The sequence below is a fragment of the Triticum dicoccoides genome, chromosome 3A (assembly GCF_002162155.2).
Source record: "Triticum dicoccoides isolate Atlit2015 ecotype Zavitan chromosome 3A, WEW_v2.0, whole genome shotgun sequence".
In the NCBI taxonomy this organism is placed as follows: Eukaryota; Viridiplantae; Streptophyta; class Magnoliopsida; order Poales; family Poaceae; genus Triticum; species Triticum dicoccoides.
In genome coordinates, this window is record NC_041384.1 from 638,404,232 (window position 1) to 638,425,741 (window position 21,510).

The 21,510-nt window shown below is 43.9% G+C and overlaps 1 pseudogene; it reads right to left on the reverse strand.

Moving 5' to 3' along the window:
- The window catches only part of LOC119272719, a 35,229-nt pseudogene extending 20,566 nt beyond the window's left edge, over nt 1–14,663 (reverse strand).
- Between the last annotated feature and the right edge of the window lie 6,847 nt (nt 14,664–21,510).

The window sequence follows — 21,510 nt, forward strand, 5'->3', positions numbered from 1 at the left end:
GCCGCCAAAGTCGTCGCCGGCGCCAACTCCGGCCACCCCGACCCCAACGGACTCCACCAAGAGCTGCGGCTCGTCCTCAGCTCCACTCCGGTGGTCTCCGCGACCCATTTGGTGGCCGAAACGGCCAAAACCACTTCCGCCGCCGCGTCGGGCTCGCCGGCGGCTAAACGCCGGTGCAGCCGACCCGGGTTTGACCACGGGTGGGCCCTGGTTGACTCCCCTGAGTCAATGACAGGTGGGGCCCAGCCCTGTTAATTAAACAGGTTTAGTTTTAGTTAAACTTTAATTAATCTAATCACACTGACACGCGGGACCCACTGTCAGGTTTGACCCGGACGTGTTCCGTTGACCTGCTGACGTCACACTGACGTCAGGCTGACGCAATAATTGATTTTCTGGAATTAATCTAATATAGGAAATTCCAGAATATAGTTTAAACTTCAAAAATTCATAACTTTTATTCTGTAACTCCAAATCAGACAAATTATATATGAAAAATGATCAGAAAAATCCAATCTATCCATCTGTACTATTTTCATGCATGATTAAACAAGTTAACCTGATGTTTAATGCAGAACAAGGAAAAGCACTTTAAAAGGCCATGTTTGAGTTTGAAATTTGAATCTTTGATTCAAATTGGTTCAAACCCTTCTGGTCTTAGTTGCATTAGCCCAACACACTCATATTGCTATGTTTCATGCATGCATCATATTGTTGCACATTGTTTGGTGATGGGTGTGTATCGGTGTTCTTTGCGGCAGGTTCTGCCCCCGAGGAGTACCGTGATTACCCTAACGAAGAACCGTATCAGTGCATCGAACCATCAGGCAAGCAACCAACCATTTGATCATATCGATACAATCCCATGTTCTCGCTCCTGCTCTCTTTTACTGCATTAAGACAACGCGTTTCAAACTGCTGTGTGCTATGGTAGTTGAACCCATTTCCTCTGCATAACCTGTCATTGCCACAGTAACTAGATGAAACCCACTAGCATGTGTAGGAGTTGATTGAGCCATATGTATGTGTTGTTCCTACCTTGCTATGCCTGCTATGCTTAGAGTCGTGTCAGGTCTGGTTCATCTGGGTGATGGCTAGAGTGAAATGATTATGTCGGTAATGAGAGTGGTGTGGTGAACACGATTTGGTAAAGGTATCGATGAGAGGCCATGTAGGAGTACATGGTGGGTTGTTTCATTGAAGCCGACCTTAAGCACTGAGATCTGTATGTGTGATTTAAGATACAGCTACTACCATGCATTGGGCCCTGAAATATGACCCCGCTCGACTTCTTATTCACCCTAGCTCTCTGTCCAGGAGTTGCAAGTAGTTTCTGGTGTTTGTAGCCTACTGGAGGCCGTGGACAGCGCTGACCGTAGGGGTGGGCTGTGATGTGGTAGGTACGTGGCACGGTGTACCGAATACCCGTTAGGTATCTCGGGAACCCTGTTCACATCGTTCGGGGCCGTATGGGAAACCTCGGCCGGACTCCCTGCGGATGGAACCTGGATAGGCGATAAACCTGGACTAGAGACTTAGGTGTTTAGGTAGGTCGTGGTCTACACCCACGTCGGCTTTCGCTTGAAGTCTGCCGAGCACATGTCGTGTGCAGACGCTAAGTGGTGGAAACATGTATGAAGAAGTACACCCCTGCAGGGTTATCATGATCTATTCGAATAGCCGCGTCCGCGGTAAAGGACTACTTGGTTGCCTATACAGTTCATAGACAAGTAAATGGAAACTACTAAAAGCCTCAAGATAAGTGTGAGTGCCGAGGATGGCTCTTCCGTAGGAAGACGGAGGTGGATCCTCGGTGGTGTATTGAAGTGGTGAGTAGTGGACTCGTGTACGCAAAACCATTTCAAGTTGGAGTCTCGTAGGTTAGCCTAGCCAAGAGTCAAAGCTGGCTTGCTGCAACAACTCCACCAACCCTTCTTGATAATATGCATGTATGTAGGATCTGATGTAAGTCTTGCTGAGTACCTTTGTACCCATGTTGCTATAATTTACATTTTTACAGAAGACGCTGCAACCCCTTCTGATGGGTTCTACGTAGACGTTGACATCAATGAGTAGGCTAAAGGCCCAGGTGGTGATCCTGAGCTTGTGAAGGACCACGTAGTATAGCTAGGCTTTCCAAGCCTCTTTTATCTTTCTAGTTGTCTGTACTCAGACAAGTTACTTCCGCTGCTGGTTTGTATGACTGTATGACTTGAATGCTGGGTCGTGTGACCGTATCTTTGTGTATATTATGTATGGCTCTCTGAGCCTTAAATAAAGTGCTTGTGTCATAGAGTCATGTTGTGATGCCTTGTTGTGTTTGCACATATCGGGCATATTGTGTGTATGATTGAAATGCTTGGTATGTGTGGGATCTGACTATCTAGTTGTTTATCTTTAGTAGCCTCTCTTACCGGGAAATGTCTCCTAGTGTTACCGCTGAGCCATGGTAGCTTGCTACTGCTCTGGAACACTTAGGCTGGCCGGCATGTGTCCTTCTTCATTCCGGTGTCTGTCCCTTCGGGGAAATGTCACGCATTGAGTACCGGAGTCCTGTTAGCCCGCTACAGCCCGGTTTATCGGAGTCCTGCTAGCCCAGTGCTACAGCCCGGACCCACTTGCTGATGACCGACACGTTCGAAGCTGGGTCATGGATGCCTGTCCCTGTAAGTCTGTGCCACTTTGGGTTTACGACTAGTCATGTCAGCCCGGGCTCCTTATCATATGGATGCTAGCGACACTATCATATAAGTGAGCCAAAAGGCGCAAACGGTCCCGGGCAAAGGTAAGGCGACACCCGTGGGTATACCGTGCGTGAGGCCGCAAAGTGATATGAGGTGTTACGAGCTAGATCGATGTGACATCGAGTCGGGGTCCTGACAGTTTAGAAAGTGAACGTTCACTTTTTAGCCTTTTTATTTTTCTGTTAGTTTTAGACAGGGACCTCTTTGTAGTATTTCTTTTACAGATTAGTCCCTCTGCTTCGAACCTCTACAACTTTTTACCCGTTTATCCAAATCCAACGAAACAAATGCCCACGTCTTCGTTATGATCCCCTCTATCTAGTAATCCAACTCAAACATGTTTTTGAAAAGTTTAAAATTTGAATTAGATCAGATTTGAATTCAAACTTCATTTGATCATAACTTGAGTTTCGTAGCTCCGATTTAGTTGATTCTTTTTGCAAATCGAAGCTCTTGACCTAAACTTTCTTATAAGGCCAAATTCACTTAATTTTGGTACTGTTAGAAATTGTTTTATGTTGCAAGAGTTATTTGCTTGGTTTTGACGTTTTCCGAATTGTTTTCTTTGTTCTCTCTGATTTTGGAGTGATTGCTTATGTGTGGTTACTATTGCTTGCTTACGATAGATTGACCGGAGTGTGACGAGTAGAACTATCAAGAGTTTTGACTGCGAATCATCTTCATCAACATTGCAGGCAAGTTCACATTTTGATCATACCATTTTTCATACCAAGTTTTATGCATTAGTTTCACCCTCAAACATTGCATGAGTAGGATTGATAACATGTGGGTATTGGGAAGTAGTTGATGAGGTAGGAACCTATTGCCCTGCATTCAAACCTTGGGAGTTATTTTTACGTATTGCTTACATTGCCATGCTATGCTCGTAGACGTGGATTGGGTTTTGAGAGTATTCATGACAGATGTGAGATTGTTAATTAATGGTTTACTTAAGGTGGCAACTTAAACACACATCTGGGTGGATTGAGGCACCTGGTTATTCTAGGATTGCCTGTCTAGGCACCTGGGTAGACTAGGATTGCATGTTTTCTTTTGGACCTCCACCCAGGCTCAAAGGGATCATGAGACTATTCATACAAGAAACTTCCGTGTGCAGCCACAAGCTATTATGGGCTCTAGCATAGCTGATTAAGTTGTGTGAACTCTTACAGTGGTAGGCTAGCAGATGTAGGGATTGTAGGTGGTACGGTCTACCCATCGTAAGGTGCAAACGCTTCTGAAAGACTATGTCTCGGTCATCCGTTTCTCAAACACCATGTAGTGCGAGAAATCCAACGGAGGAGATCGAGTCTTGTGGGGGAAAGTGCGCAAACATGTGCAGAGTGTATAAACTAATCATGGTTAGCCATGTCCCAGGTTATGGACATCTTGAGTATCTAGTACCTGGATTATCATGTGAATCTCATCATGTTACTTTAAATGAATATTGTTGGGTTTAATGATGTTACTTAATTGGGATTGAGAATGCTGTCAACCATTCTTAATGTTCAACAACCACCATGATAGTTAAATAAAAATTTGTTCCTTTGCAGTAGGGAAAAATTGGCTTTTCGCAAAAACATATAACCATAGAGCTTTTCCACCAGCCATATATGCATGTAGTGATAGCCATTGTTCATCATTCTCTATGGTGTGAATTTGCCAGTACATTCAATGTACTGACCCTTTGTGGCTGCAACGTCTCATGTTGCAGGATTTCTTACGACGAGTAAGTGATACGTTAGGGTTATGATTTCTACACTCAACTTTGCCGTTGGTGTTGATGGGAATCCACAACCTTGTTACTTCCGCTATTTTGGATTGAGGTAATAGTATTTACGTTACTTTTTACATGTGATTTACCTCTGTTATAAATCCTCGAGTACTGTGTGTGTCAGCATACCAATCCAGGGATGACACTTAAGCACAGAGACTTGGCCGTCTGAGGTCGGGTCGCTACATCACATAGACTCTTTCCGATGTTATGATAAATTGCAATTGCTTCAATGACTGAGATTATAGTTTGTCGGAGCCCAATAAGGTTTATGATTTATACTTTTGCATTATGAATAGATCATCACTTGAACATAAGTAATCATATGACAAAATCTATATATGTTGCTGTTATGAGAATAATCATGATGCCTTCATGTCCGTATTTTATTTTTATCGACGCCTCTACCTCTAAACATGAGGACATATTTATTGTTGTCGGCTTTTCGCTTGAGGACAAGCGAGGTCTAAGCTTGGGGGAGTTGATACGTCCATTTTGCATCATGCTTTTATATCAATATTTATCGCAGTATGGACTGTTATTTCACTTTATGTCACAATACTTATGGCTATTCTCTCTTATTTTACAAGGTTTACATAGGGAGGGAGAATGCCGGCAGCTAGAATTCTGGGCTGGAAAAGGAGCAAATATTAGAGACCTATTATGCGCAACTCCAAAAGTCCTGAAACTCCACGGAACATCTGAAAACAAATAAGGAAAAATCCTCGCCAAAGATGAAGGCCAGGGGGCCCACACCCTGCTCACGAGGGTGGGGGCGCGCCCCCCTACCTCGTGGGCCCCCTGGTAGCTCTCCGACGCCCATCTTCTCCTATATGAGGTCTTTTGATGAGAAAAAATAAGAAGGAACTTTTCGGGATGAGACTCCGCCACCACGAGGCGGAACCTTGGCAGATCCAATCTAGAGCTCCGACAGAGCTGTTCTGCCGGGGATACTTCCCTCCAGGAGGGGGAAATCATCACCATCGTCATCACCAACGCTCCTCTTATCGGGAGAGGGCAATCTCCATCAACATCTTCACCAGCACCATCTCATCTCCAAACCCTAGTTCATCTCTTGTATCCAGTTCTTGTCTCAAAGTCCGGGATTGGTGCTAGTAGGTTGCTAGTAGTGTTGATTATTCCTTGTAGTTGATGCTAGTTGGTTTAATTGGTGGAAGATCATATGTTCAGATCCTATATGCATATTATGACCCCTCTGATTATGAACATGAATATGCTTTGTGAGTAATTACGTTCGTTCCTGAGGACAAGGGAGAAGTCTCGCTATGAGTAGTCATGTGAATTTGGTATTCGTTTGATATTTTGATAAGATGTATGTTGTCTAGCTTCTAGTGGTGTCATGTGAACGTCGACTACATAACACTTCACCATTATTTGGGCCTAGAGGAAGGCATTGGGAAGTAATAAGTAGATGATGGGTTGCTAGAGTGACAGAAGCTTAAACCCTAGTTTATGCGTTGCTTCGTAAGGGGCTGATTTGGATCCATATGTTTCATGCTATGGTTAGGTTTACCTTAATACTTTTGTTGTAGTTGCAGATGCTTGCAATAGAGGTTAATCATAAGTGGGATGCTTGTTCAAGTAAGAACAACACCCAAGCACCGGTCCACCCACATATCAAATTATCAAAGTATCAAACGCGAATCATATGAACATGATGAAAACTAGCTTGACGATATTCCCATGTGTCCTCGGGAGCGCTTTTCCTATTATAAGAGTTTGTTCCGGCTTGTCCTTTGCTACAAAAGGATTGGGCCATCTTGCTGCACTTTATTTACTTTTGTTACTTGTTGCTCGTTACAATTTATCCTATCACAAAACTATCTGTTACCACTTATTTCAGTACTTGCAGAGAATACCTTGCTGAAAACCGCTTATCATTTCCTTCTGCTCCTCGTTGGGTTCGACACTCTTACTTATCGAAAGGACTACGATAGATCCCCTATACTTGTGGGTCATCACCCTACAGCAATGCGCGAATAGGAGGCGTCGAGGCCAGGTAGGCCAAAAAGGAAGGCGGTTAGGACGGAGACGCCGGTGAAAAGGTACAACAAACCCCGCTCCGTGGTTGTCGTCTTTCTCAAAATATAATGACGCCCGTGTTTCTTTAACAGAAAAAACGCTCGCCAGAATATGTCCGGCGATGTCGCCGATCACGCTTCCACCAGTCGGGCACCAGGACCGGACACGGAGGCAGAAGCCGATATGGGGCAGGCGCCGGATAATCCCCCTACAGAGGATGCGGATAGGTTATCTGCTACCAACTCAGAAGTGGAAAGCGCCATGAATCATAGGCACCGCCTGGCCGTACTCCGTGACGCTTGTTTCTCACCAGAGGCGTTTGATGCCTTTAATTCTGGAGAGGCGTACCTCCGTGCCGCTCAAGATGGTCTAGCCAGAGCCATGGATCAATATGTAAAGGATGTACGGGTGAGTGAATCTGACGATTTGTATGTATCAGTAGCCCCTGAGACTTGAAACAGTTAGCAGAACTGATTTATGGATCATCTTTATTGTGCAGGTTCTTACAGAGAAGAATACTAGGCTGTCCCAGGAGCTGGAGGAATGCAAGACCCAACTGCGGGCCGCCATTGCCGCATTGCAGGAACAGAAAAAGCCTCCCGCTGGTAACATTTTAAAGAATGATGGTTACCATATAGTGCGCGGAGTGGCTGCGGATCTAACAGTAGATTTTGCAGATGAATCCGGAGAAAATCCAGGGGACCAGCATGTTATGCGGCAGCTAGAAGCTGGCAAACGCGTGTTGACTGAGGTTAGGCGGGAGAAAAACAATCTCCAAGACGCCAATATAACGCTGAACGTGGAACTAAAAGACGTTCGGGGCCAGCTTGCAGACTCCGAGAAGGAGAATAAGAGGCTTCGACGCGGCATTTTTAGTAAGTGCTTGAACGAATCCTTTAAAGGTATTCAGCGAAGAAGCCAACTAACAGTGTTATGTCTGTAGGTATGCTGACGGGTGGTCCCGCGGAGGAAATGCCCGGGTCTGCGAGTGATCTTCTGTCCGAGCCATCACATCTGCACGAACAAGTTCGGCAGGTGATGTAGGGTGTCGCCCAGGCCTTGTGGCCGTCCGTCTCCCTACCAGAGGGTGTTGCGGAGCTTGCGGAGAAGCTCAAAGGAGCGCGGCAGCGCTTCCGATTATGGAAGATATCAGCCTGCCGACAGGGTGCCAGAGAAGCCTGGGCCATGGTGAAGATGCGGTATACCAAAGCGGACCCAAATCACATGGCCGAGGTCGGACCTATGGGGCCCGATGGAAAAGAGATTCCCGTTAGCTTAGTTTATGGGCAAGTAGAATTAGCCGCAAAGTATTCCCAATAGGATTGTAAGCTAGACCGCCTGTTGGATGGTATAGAAGAAGAATTTAGTCAGTCTGCATGACAATGTAATTGAAGTGACATGTATAATGCCTTCTAGCCGGATTGTAGATCGTTTGTCGTTGTGGACCTTTTCGCTTCAGCCTCCGGGCCCAATAGTCCAGAGTGTATCCGAATACCCGCTCAGTTATATAAGAACCGGAGTATGCGTGGAGACTAGGCGTAGGGGTCATTAGTGCTTTATCAAACAAGTGCCCAACTAGTTATGTTATATTACATGGGTAGTAAGAAACATCTTCCAGGGAGAATAGTTCCGTTAAGGGTTCCTTTCCCTGGGCAAGCATGCCCTAAAGTGCATGTCCGGACTGCGATAGGAAACGTAGGAAAAACATCTGGGGGCAGATATGAAAAATAAAAGTCATCTTTTGTTCACCGACTGAATATTCCCTTAAGAACGCTAGCTTTCGGCTTCACCCAGTCTGAGGTACACATCCGGCTGACCAGGCGGTAACAATCGCAAAGGTGCTCCCCTTATGCCCTAGCCGAATTAACGGGAACGTAGGGCATAAATACAAGAGCCAGGCAACCCAGCTTGGCCAAAACTTAAGTCATATCGATGCATATAATGGTGAAAAAAGGTACATGCGGAAGTATAACACATGTGTTGGGCATGAAGCCCGGATAAATAATTTAAGCTTCTGTGAAAGAAGCCCCCAGGTATGAGGAGTGCGGCTAGCACATCTATAATGTGCAAACAAGGCACAAGGTGACCCTTGAAGGCCTAGAGAAATAAGAAAAGAAAGAAAGAAAGGAAAACAAGACAGATAATGTATTTGTGAAAAATGGACAAAGGGAGGGGACTAACATAGAGTCCGGTGCTAGGCATAGAATCTTCGGAGCCTGGCCGCGTTCCATGGGTTCGGCTCGAGTCGACTAGTCGATACATCCCGCAGTCGGTACACTCCACCGGTCAGAACTTGGTCGATAATGAAGGGACCTTCCCATTTGGGCTCGAGCTTATTCTTTTTCTTATCCGGCAGGCGTAGAACTAGTTCTCCAATGTTATAAGTTTTGGCCCGTACTTCTCTGCTTTGGTATCTGCGAGCCTGTTGCTGATAAAATGCGGAAGGGGATTTGGCTACGTCGCGCTCCTCCTCCAAGGTGTCCAGACTGTCCTGCCGATCGAGCTCGGCTTCTCTTTCTTCATAAATGTGCACTCTAGGTGAGTCATGAATTATGTCACAGGGCAAGACTGCCTCTGCGTCGTACACCATAAAGAAGGGTGTATATCCGATACTACGATTCGGCGTGGTCCGCAGCCCCAGAGTACGGAGTCGAGCTCCTCTACCCAGTGCGTGTTAGACTCCGTTAAGGAACACACTAATCTAGGTTTAATGCCGCTCATTATAAGACCGTTTGCTCGCTCGACTTGACCGTTGGTTTGTGGGTGATAGACTGAGGCATAATCGAGCTTGATGCACCAGAGTTTTACCTCGTCGGCTGTGAAGTTCGTGCCGTTATCAGTGATGATGCTGTGGGGGACGCTGTAACAGTGTACAACCCCGGATATGAAATCTATCACCGGTCCGGATTCGGCTGTTTTAACCGGTTTGGCCTCTATCCATTTGGTGAATTTATCCACCATGACCAATAAGTATTTTTTCTTGTGGGTTCCCCCTTTAAGGGGTCCAACCATGTCAAGCCCCCAGACCGCAAAGGGCCATGTAATAGGGATTGTTTGGAGGGCGGTGGGTGGCATGTGGCTTTGATTTGCAAAGAGTTGGCAACCGGCGCAACGTTGGACCAAGTCATGTGCACCTGCCCGGGTCGTTGGCCAATAGAATCCTGTACGGAAGGCCTTGCTTACAAGAGCCCGGGCTGTGGCGTGATGACCGCCGAGTCCGGCGTGAATTTCTGCCAAAAGATTCCGCCCTTCCTCTTCGGAGATGCACCTTTGAAGGACTCCGGTAGTGCTTTTCTTGTACAATTCTCCCTCATGGACCCTGTAGGCCTTGGATCACCGCACTATGCAGCGTGCCTCATTTTGGTCCTCCGGAAGTTCCTGTCTAGTTAGGTAGGCCAGGAATGGTTCTGTCCACGGGGCAATAATGGCCATTATTTCGTGGGCTGAAGGTGTTATTTCGGTGGCGGAGCCTCCGATTGTGTCAGAGAGTTCGGTATCGGGTACTTTGGCCGGGTCCGGACTGTTGTTACCGGTGTCCCCTTCCCATGCTATGGATGGCTTGAAAAGCCTTTCCAGAAATATGTTGGGGGGGACCGCGTCGCGTTTTGCGCCGATGCGGGCGAGGATATCCGTCGCCTGATTGTTTTCCCGAGCCACATGGTGAAATTCGAGTCCCTCAAACCGAGCTGACATTTTTAGGACGGCGTTTCGATAGGCCGCCATTTTCAGATCCTTGGCGTCGAAATCTCCGTTTATTTGGGATATTGTGAGGTTTGAATCCCCACGCACCTCCAGGCGTTGAATGCCCATGGAGACTGCCATCCGAAGACCATGCAACAAAGCTTCGTATTCGGCTGCATTGTTGGAATCTGTATACAATATTTGCAGTATGTACCGAACGGTATCTTCGGTTGGGGACGTCAGGACGACGCCAGCCCCTAGATCGGCCAGCATTTTAGAACCGTCGAAGTGCATGATCCAATTGGAGTATGCGCCGTACTCTTTAGAGAGTTCGGCCTCCGTCCATTCGGCGACAAAGTCGGCCAGTACTTGCGATTTAATGGCTCGGCGAGGTTTGTATGTTATGTCGAATGGGAGGAGCTGAATGGCCCATTTGGCAATCCGACCCGTAGCGTCGCGGTTGTTGATAATATCATTAAGCGGTACTTCCGAGGCTACTGTAATCGAACACTCTTGAAAGTAGTGTCGCAGTTTCCGCGATGCCATGAATACCGCATATGCTATTTTTTTGGTAATGTGGGTACCGTGATTTGCATGGAGTGAGGACAGTGGATACATAGTATACCGGCTTTTGAAGAGGGAATTTGTGTCCGTCCGCTTCCCGTTCGACAACGAGCACTGCGCTTACAACTTGATGAGTTGCCGCAATGTACAACATCATTTGTTCGCCGATGTTTGGCGCGGCCAAGATTGGGTTGGTTGCCAGAATGCCTTTATTTCTTCCAATCCGGCTGTGGCCGCGTCCGTCCACTCGAAGTGTTCGGTGCGCCAAAGGAGGCGATAAAGGGGTAAAGCCTTTTCTCCCAAGCGGGGAGATAAAGCGGCTTAGAGCCCCCACGCATCCAGTTAACTTCTGGATTTGTTTGAGGTCTGTTGGGGTAGTCAACTGTGACAACGCTTGGATTTTGGTCGGATTAGCTTCAATACCTCTACTGGAGATGATGAATCCCAGGAGCTTTCCAGCTGGTACGCCGAAAATGCATTTTTCCGGATTGAGCTTGATGTCATATGTTCGGAGGTTGTTGAATGTGAGCCTCAAGTCGTCTATCAAAGAGTCGATGTGTTTGGTTTTGACGACCACATCGTCTACGTATGCCTCTACTATTTTGCCAATTTGTTTCTCCAGGCATGTCTGAATCATGCGCTGATATGTTGCGCCGGCATTTTTGAGCCCAAAAGGCATTGTGTTGAAACAGAAGGGACTGTATGGTGTGATGAATGCCGTTGCGGCTTGGTCGGACTCCGCCATCTTGATTTGGTGGTAACCGGAGTATGCGTCGAGGAAACACAATGACTCGTGTCCTGCGGTAGCGTCAATGATTTGATCGATGCATGGGAGGGGGAAAGGATCCTTTGGGCAAGCTTTATTAAGGTCTTTGAAATCGACGCAAAGGCGCCAGGATTTTTCCTTCTTTGGTACCATCACCAGGTTTGCTAGCCAGTCCGGATGTTTTATTTCTCTGATGAATCCGGCCTCCAATAACTCGGCTAGTTCTTCTCCCATGGCCTGTCTCTTAGGTTCGGAGAAACACCGAAGAGCTTGCTTGACCGGCTTGAATCCCTTTAGGATATTGAGGCTATGCTCGGCCAGCCTGCGTGGGATTCCTGGCATGTCTGAAGGATGCCAGGCAAATATGTCCCAATTCTCGCGCAGGAACTCTTGTAGTGCGGCATCCACAGCGGGGTTTAACTGTGCCCCGATGGAGGCTGTTTTGGTAGGGTCCGTTGGATGGACTTGGAATTTGCCTATTTCATCCACTGGTTTAAAAGTGGTGGACTTGGATCTTTTTTTGAGTATCACATCGTCCCTGTCCACTGTGGAGCGTAACGTGGTTAACTCCTCGGCCGAGAGGGCTTCAGATAATGCCTCGAGGGCCAATGCCGCTGTTTTGTTTTCGACGCGGAGTGCTGTGTCCGGATCACTGGTGAGAGTGATGATTCCGTTGGGCCCGGGCATTTTAAGCTTCATGTACCCATAATGGGGTACGGCTTGGAAGATTGTGAACGCCTCCCGTCCTAAAAGAGCGTGATAGCCACTGCTGAACGGGGTCACTTGGAATGTAATTTCTTCGGACCTGTAATTGTCCGGCGTGCCGAATACCACATCTAGTGTGATTTTCCCAGCACAGCGTGCTTCCCGACTGGGGATAACTCCTCTAAAGGTTGTGCTACTTTGCTCGATGCGGTTCCAGTCTATTTCCATCTTTTGAAGGGTTTCCTCATAGATAAGGTTTAGTCCGCTGCCGCCGTCCATGAGTACTTTGGTGAGCTGAAAGCCGTCCACGATTGGACTGAGGACTAGTGCGGCTGGTGCTCGGGCTGTTCGGAATTTGGGTTCATCACTGGCATTGAAGGTAATAGCCATGTTACTCCATGGATTTCTTGCTGCTATGTGGCAGATTTCGGCCATGCTGCGGAGTGTTCGCTTGCGCCTATTATTTGACGCAAAGGTCTCGAACACTGTTAACACTGTATTTTTATCCACTGGATGGTGCTCTGTGGTATGTGGGATAAGAAGATCCTCACCACTTTTGGCCACCTGTCGGAGTATCCAACATGCTCTAAGGCTGTGCGTTGGTATTATATCCGTCATGCTATGAATTTTGCAGGGTCCGTTGAGCCATCCCTCCAGTACGGTTCCTTGCCCTGTACAGTGTTTTTGCTTTTTGGTAGTTAACCCGGGTGTATTGTGATAATGCACCCTTTTATTTCGGACTGGGTTTGTGTTCAGGGCCGAATTATCCCAAAAGTTTGTTTCGGTTTTCCAGGCACTTTCCATCGCACAGTACTTTTGTACTATGGATGCCAAGTCAGCGAAGCGTGTTATCTCGCGGTGATTTATGGCGTTAAGGATTCCCTTGTCAGTGCAATTATTGCAGAAGAATAAGATTGCATCTTCCTCGCGACAGTCCTTAACCTTGTTCATCGCAAGGAGGAATCTGGCCCAGTAATGATGTACTGTTTCCCGAGGCTCTTGCCTGATATGGGAAAGGTCGCTTGTGTTTGGGTGGGTGGGTGGAATTGAATCCAAAACCCTACCCGATCTGGGATCCAGGGGCCGAGGAGTTTCCAATTTTGGAAGTTTCGATTCCGGGATGTTACCCGCTAATCCTGGTCCGTTGTCTGACTCTAAGTTCAGGGATTGGATGTTGTCCTCCCGCGAACGGGCGTCCGGCTCGGAGAGCTCGGGCATCCGGACATAGTTGGTCCTCAGGATAGAGGAAAGGTCGCCGCATTGTTCCTCCACCACTGCAATATGATGGGTGACCGGTGGAGAGTTAATCTCTCTTTGATCGGGTTTAAACCCAATCCGATCATAGTCCATAGCGACTCCCAAGGCGGCGATGCAATCCAAGAGCTCGTTTAAGGAGGAGAGCTCCATTGGATCCATCTGTCCGGCGAGCGCTGATTTGACGTGGAAGCAGTTTTTGATGACCCGAGAACTCATCGTTGGCGCGGCGGCCGAACAGGCGGTCATAATGAACCCGCCTAGCCGGAGAGTTTGGCCAACAGCCAAAGCTCCCCCAATAGTAGTACCGTCTTTAAAGACGAGACGAGACATCCTTCCTTCTGGCGACGGCACAGAGGAACTCTCAATGAAAGCACCAATGTCGGTGTCAAAACCGGCGGATCTCGAGTAGGGGGTCCCGAACTGTGCGTCTAAGGTGGATGGTAACAGGAGGCAGGGGACACAATGTTTTACCCAGGTTCGGGCCCTCTTGATGGAGGTAAAACCCTACGTCCTGCTTGATTAATATTGATGATATGGGTAGTACAAGAGTAGATCTACCACGAGATCGGAGAGGCTAAACCCTAGAAGCTAGCCTATGATATGATTGTATGTTGTCCTACGGACTAAAACCCTCCGGTTTATATAGACACCGGAGGGGCTAGGGTTACACAACGTCGGTTACAAAGGAGGAGATATACATATCCGTATTGCCTAGCTTGCCTTCCACGCCAAGTAGAGTCCCATCCGGACACGAGATGAAGTCTTTAATCTTGTATCTTCATAGTCCAACAGTCCGGCCGAAAGATATAGTTCGGCTGTCCAGAGACCCCCTAATCCAGGACTCCCTCACCCGCATTTCGCTTAGCTAGACGACAAATCTCTGATGTAGCTAATCTCTCACCTTCTAAGGGATAGCTTCTCAAATCATCGATTAACTTGCGTGCTTGATTTTTTATTGCAGAAAGATTAGCGTCGGCATCCATGGATGGGGATGATATTATTCTAGTGAATCCCTTGTCAGATGTTGTCGCTGAACAACTTGTCCTTCCATACGAACATCGCTCAATCTTGGCAGGATAAGCCTCATTGTGCTTATCCTGTCACACTTTGCATGCATGGTGTTGTCCATGTAGACGTTGAAGCGATGACGAATGTCAAGAGACTTCAGGTGTCGGCAATTATCCAGGATAGCTATCAGTCCTTTATTGGTCAGGTTATTGCCAAAGAACTACAAAGAGTAGCTCATGCATAGTTGCAATCCCCATTGCTTCATCATCCATGTCGTAGTGAGTAGATTCAAAATCATAGAACACATCCTTTCTCAGTCTGAAGCGCTTTAGTTGTGGGCATGCTTTGCCTACAACCCTAAATGCACCACTCTCACACACATATGAACATAATAAAAGCTCAAGCTCTTGGAGCAAAGGGAATTTCACTATCGCCTCCTTAAGTCCTTCATCAAAATTATAGCCAGAAATGAGGTGAAGGCTCTTTAGAGATGGTGCCCTGCAAATATAGCACTTGGATTTCAACAACCAAAAAAATATGCCATGCATATAGAAAGGAAGACTTGCATAGCACAAATAGAACATTTCATAAATTCAAATAATTGCATAGCATCATAGGACATAGGTACTCCCCCGTTCCAAAATAGATGACTCAACTTTGTACTAACTTCAATACAAAGTTAGTACAAAGTTGAGTCATCTATTTTGGAATGAAGAGAGTAGAATTTAAAGGGGTATAGTGAGCATTCAATTAACGACCAATTATTAGATTTGACAGAAATTTCAGGGATGCTAAGTTGTTGATGCCTGGTAATGCAGGCTGCAAATTAGGATAAATTCTAGCACTCTAGCATACGAAACCAGTTGAGTTCATTCTGTTCAACAATTAACATAACTCAAACCATTGCCAATAGACTGCTTCATTGGAAAATGCTCTAAAAGGCTAATTCCCAGCTATATTCTGTTTCAAAGCAAACCAAAGAATACTTCGTCGTTGTATTAAGAAACCAAAATATGAAGAACTCAGCCGTGTTCATTGCTAGGCAGATGCATAAGCTGATGACACGACATCAATTTTTGGTTGGATGGAAAGTCAACATTCGTTTTGAATGGGATGGGCACCAAGGAGTGTGGCTAAATGTAGTGATAAGAGAAATTCGGCAAAGTACAACTTGAGGCATTGTCAGAATCGTCCAATAATTGAAAACTTTCTATGATTTACCCATACGACCACAAGTGCTTCTATATGTATGTCACCAGCGCTTCACCCTTGCCAATAAGTATCACTAAATTTTACAATGCTGCAGAGAACATAAGGGCAGTATGGTGTACAGAGCAATGCATAGTGATGAGTTTTCCCTAGCACAATTTGTCTTTATCAAACAAAGAAGAGCCGCTAAAAACATGATAAATTATCAGTTGCATCTTCACCAATCAACAACAATTTTATGCACGGAGTATCTTTAACACAAACCTTTTTTTTTCACGAAACATCTTTAGCAGACCTAGATGTGTTACATAATGCAATTGTACTGTTGTTAGTTTGTAAGTTGTTCTCCTCAACACTTCGTATCCAAATCCGCCCTTTGGGGCTTTTTTTACTGTTGTTATTTGGTTAGCTGTTCTAAGTCACTAACCCCACGATCAATAGCACAGCAAAATTGGACTGAGAGATCCAGTGACTTGCCAACAACTTGATTGTTTTAAGTCACACACATGAATTTTGGCTTTATCAAACAAAGAAGAGCCGCTAAAAACATGATAAATTATCAGTTGCATCTTCACCAATCAACAACAATTTTATGCACGGAGTATCTTTAACACAAACCTTTTTTTTTCACGAAACATCTTTAGCAGACCTAGATGTGTTACATAATGCAATTGTACTGTTGTTAGTTTGTAAGTTGTTCTCCTCAACACTTCGTATCCAAATCCGCCCTTTGGGGCTTTTTTTACTGTTGTTATTTGGTTAGCTGTTCTAAGTCACTAACCCCACGATCAATAGCACAGCAAAATTGGACTGAGAGATTCAGTGACTTGCCAACAACTTGATTGTTTTAAGTCACATACATGAATTTTGGCTGCAAGTTCAGCTTATTCAAATGTGTTTTAGTCCAACAACTCGCGCTAACGGTGTGGTAGTAAAAAAAACTGAATTTCACTTTTTACCACTACTAGTCCACTAAGTTTCACGTTTATGATAGAAATTATCCGATTTGGCGAAAATTGGGCTTTTGGCCCAAGAGCAGGAAAAGGAGCCGCCAAAAAAGATCGGGCAACATCCAAACAAGCGGCCCGTCATCGTCATCGTGTGGACAAAAAAATATTACGTCCAACGTCCGACCTGCCGGATTCGAACCAGCGACCTAAGGCCCTGTTTGGATTAGCGTTTCTGCTCGTTTTCTGGCCGGTATAAGATACGGACCTCCTCCGGTTCGTTTTCATTTCAGGCTGATCTTAACTGTTGACCTGTAACTTACACCTGTAGAATAAATACACGCGTATAAAATTACCCCCATTCCAAGCGGTGCCTAAGGATTGATCTGCAAATACTACAGTCCTCCGCTCTACCAACTGAGCTAAGGTCGGTTTTTGTTAACAATAAATTATGCTAATTTAATACCATAAGAAGGTGTGACAAGGATTAGTGCACCACATGCACGATTTGCTAATCAACAGTGAGGAAAACAAGTCGAGTAAAGAAATGATTGGTGCTGTTATGTGGACTAGGAGACAATGACAAAAGGAGATGCATTTATTAGAAACCTAATCTACATTTTGCGGGCCTGCAAGAAACAATGATACATGAGTACATGACTACCCCAGCTATGCTGCAGGCACCCTAGTCTGAGTGTGATTTTGACTGAATCTTCTCTCGTTCTAGAGGAGGATCTGTGGGTATGGGTATTCTGACAGAGGTCAAAAAGGATTATTTCTTGTGAAATTGGAAACTGAGAAAGGGGAGCATTTTATCGGAGTTTTACTTAGTAACCTGGGGAGGGATTTTGTCAAGAATCTCGTGATTGTGTATGGAGACGCATATGTTGGAGGCAAAAAAAAATGGATTCCTGGTTGAGCGAGTACATGTTTGCCCGTGACATTACTAGGAAAGCCAGTGAGAAAAAACAAACCGATGAGCGATGGCAAATGAAGTACAGTATTCTTTTTTCAGTTCTATCCGTCGAGATGTGATCGATCCACAATTCCACTCGATCAGCCGTCAACAGTGACTAAATTGCAGTCTGAACTCCCTCTCTCTCAAAAAAAAAGAGGAAAAAGATTCCAGGCTGAACTGCTGCTGTTGCTTTTTTTGGCGAAAATAACTGCTGCTGTTGCTGCTCGACTTATTCTGTACGTTATCAAATGCCGTCTAGTGCCAGTTCATTGATCTTTGCTAATAAGAAAGAGAGCAAAGAGGCGTACATGGAGCACCGAGCTTACACCGGCATCAAAACCCTGACGGCAAAGAAACTATACAACAGAGCAAATGGCATGAACTATATATATGCGATGCCATGATGAAGATGGTTGATCAATTTAAGTCACGCTGAAGAGCATGTGCCACTCTGCACTGGCTCTTTTAAAACAGTGCTAACTTTTTTTTATACTCCCTCCGTTCCATAATGTAGTGCATATAGATTTTCTGAAAAATCAAACTTTGCAAATTGATCAAGTTTATAAAGAAAAATATTTATATGTACAATACCAAATATGTAAAACATGAAACTATATCCTATGATGAATCTAATGATATATGTTTGACATTCCAGATGTAAATGTTTTTTCCAAATTCATAATTTAATTTTTTCAATAAATTCAAGTTTTTAAAATATATGCATTTAAAATATAAAAAAAGAAGAAAATTGAGTCACATCAGCATGACGAGCCATGTCATATTGGGCCAGCCCACCACCGGCCCACTGTACGCAAGGCAGTCGTGGGCCTCTCAATAAGCGGCACATAGCCGTTCCCTCGTCTCCCTACTGTGTAGTCAACTAATTTCTCTTAGGTGATGTCTACATTGGCGGGTCACATCAAAATCCACACTATATGCAAAAATTAATCCAAAAAATTACGGGATCACAAAAACAGAATCATAATAACAGGGAGAATACATTTTTGCGGAAAAAAATTGGAAGCATGCTATTGTAAATTTTATTCTTAATTTACTATAGTTGATCTCCATAGACTTCAGGGAGAATCCAACACCTATTGCCTCGCCCCTAATCTATTGTAAATTTTATTCTTAATTTACTACAGTTGATCTCCATAGCTTATAAAGCATAAGATCTTTTTCCTAATTCTCTACGCCTTTTTCTTCTAAATTCCTTACAACTGTTCTCTTTACCAGCACGAATCAAATCAATATCTTCTCCACTTAATGCATAATCTTGTTCTTGATTTAGCAAAATATTCTTTGGTTATGAGTTTATTCCTAAATAATTACAAACAATCCTATCTACTTATATAGCACGCACCCACTATAAAAAGAGCCTACTCACATCTAGTTAGCCCAACAATCCATAGGGACAAAACTCATCCTCTTTGTGGCGACTTGTTAGCCTGCAATTTATAATCCCAACCCTTGTGAGTCTGCAATCAAGAGATGAAAAATATGAAGATTTTACTCTTCGCCCTAGCACTCCTCATGCTATCTTCAGGTATCTAGGGAGTAGACAATACTATCTTCAACATGAGAGAAGTGCATATTACACCCCTCAACTCTAGCCCTAGTCTAATATACAACCCCCAACTCTAATACCATCTAGTTTACACCCCCAACTCTCAAAACCAGGCGGAATTCAACCCTCCCCTCCCTGTTACCGGTTTTGACCTGTTGACTGGGTGAACAGTAAATTCAAAAGAAATAATAATTTCGTTTTTTCACCGGCTGAACAGTTAAATTTTAAAAAGTTCTAAATAAAAAAATAAAAAAATAATTTTGATTTTTTAAAATGTTGATTTTTTGTCCGGGTGAACAGTAAATTTCAGGAAAAAAATAAGAAAACAAAATTTTCTAAATTATATTTGCATGAAACAGTTAACAGTTCGTGTACTGTTCGGGCTGATATATTTTTTTTTGTTGAGAGACCACTGAAATGTCCAAACAAGCTGAAAATTGTCACATACATCACGCGCTGAAAAATCACCCACACAAAAATAATTCGGTTTTTTGAAAAAAAAGTATTTTTTGGAATTTACTATTCACCCGGCAAAAAATCGAAACAGCTTGTTGAATTTTATTTCCATTTTTTTTGAATTTACTGTTCACCCATTGGAAAAACCAAAATATTTTTTGATTTTTTTTGTTACTGTACACCCAGTCAACATGTCAAAACTGGTCAACGGGGAGGGGAGGGTTGAATTCCGCTTGGTTTTGAGAGTTGGGGGTGTAAACTAGATGGTATTGAAGTTGGGGGGTGTATATTAGACTAGGGCTAGAGTTGAGGGGTGTAATATGCACTTCTCTCCTTCAACATCTACACTTTGAGAATTGTATTATATGTATGTTGGGCTGCTCTAACTTTTCTTATTTTCTCTTTTGATACCTAGATATGGCAACCTCGCTCCAGTGCAGACATGTCCTTAAAAGTGGCCCTTGTCAAATCGATGATTGTAGAGCTTACTGCAATAAGATACCTAGAGTGCCCTCACCCAAAAATCCTGACGTGTGTGTTCCCGAGGGATGCAAGTGTACAATATGTATAGGGGTGCAAGCAGGGATGTAGTGTTCCCTCTAAGGTTGCTGAACTAATGGTAATGGTCTCACATACCATCTGGCCTTGTATATTTATCAAGGTCAATGATAGAGAATAATAAAGATGTCATCATGTTTGCATTCGATTTGACTTCTGAATGGTATCGTATTAAATAATCGTCTATTTATATCTATTCTCCTTGTCCCAAAATAAGTGCATCAACTTTGTACTAACTTTAGTATAAAGTTGTACTAAGCTTGAGACACTTATTTTGAGACGAAAGGAGTATTATGTATCAGAGTTACGTTGCAGACGAAAATAGAAAGATGTGTTGTTCTTTTTTTATAGAAAATCAAAATACCGATGTGATGAATTATCTCTTTTTAGAAGATCACAACTGTTAGATCCACGTAATTGTAACATCAACAGACTATACCATTTAGATCTACATGAAAAAGTTGTTAGATAAAAGCAGGAGACATCAGAACATTTTTTTGTGTGAGGAAAACCATAGACGTACGAAGGCACAATTTCATATTGATGGAGTCGTATTACAAACGCAAGACGGCCACATGTGATATATATATAGAAAATAAAAGAAATAGAAATCCCATAAAGAGCTAGATCTCTTCTAGATGAGAATTAAGTAAGACTCATGAAGTGACATTAACATGAAAAAAAATCCAATAAATTGCACGAATCTCCCGTAGAATCAAATGTCATAGAATTTAGATGAGACTTTATTTAATCCCTTTAGCAAAGTCATTGTTTATAAACTGCTAATATGACTAATTCTCATCTTTCTGATTTATGGGATCCACGGATGAAATCTCATGAAGGTGCAATGGGTAGAAGAAAAATGTTGCTGTGAGTACAATAGCAAAAGGATGCGATCAAAGAAAAAAAAAGAACTAGATCTCTTCTAGACGTACAAAGGCACAATTTCATATTGATGGAGTCGTATTACAAACGCAAGACGGCCACATGTGATATATATGTGTGTGTATATATATATATATATATATATATATATATATATATATATATATATATATATATATATATATATATATATATATATATATAGAAAATAAAAGGAATAGAAATCCAATAAAGAGCTAGATCTCTTCTAGATGAGAATTAAGTAAGACTCATGAAGTGACATTAACATGAAAAAAAATCCAATAAATTGCACGAATCTCCCGTAGAATCAAATGTCATAGAATTTAGATGAGACTTTATTTAATCCCTTTAGCAAAGTCATTGTTTA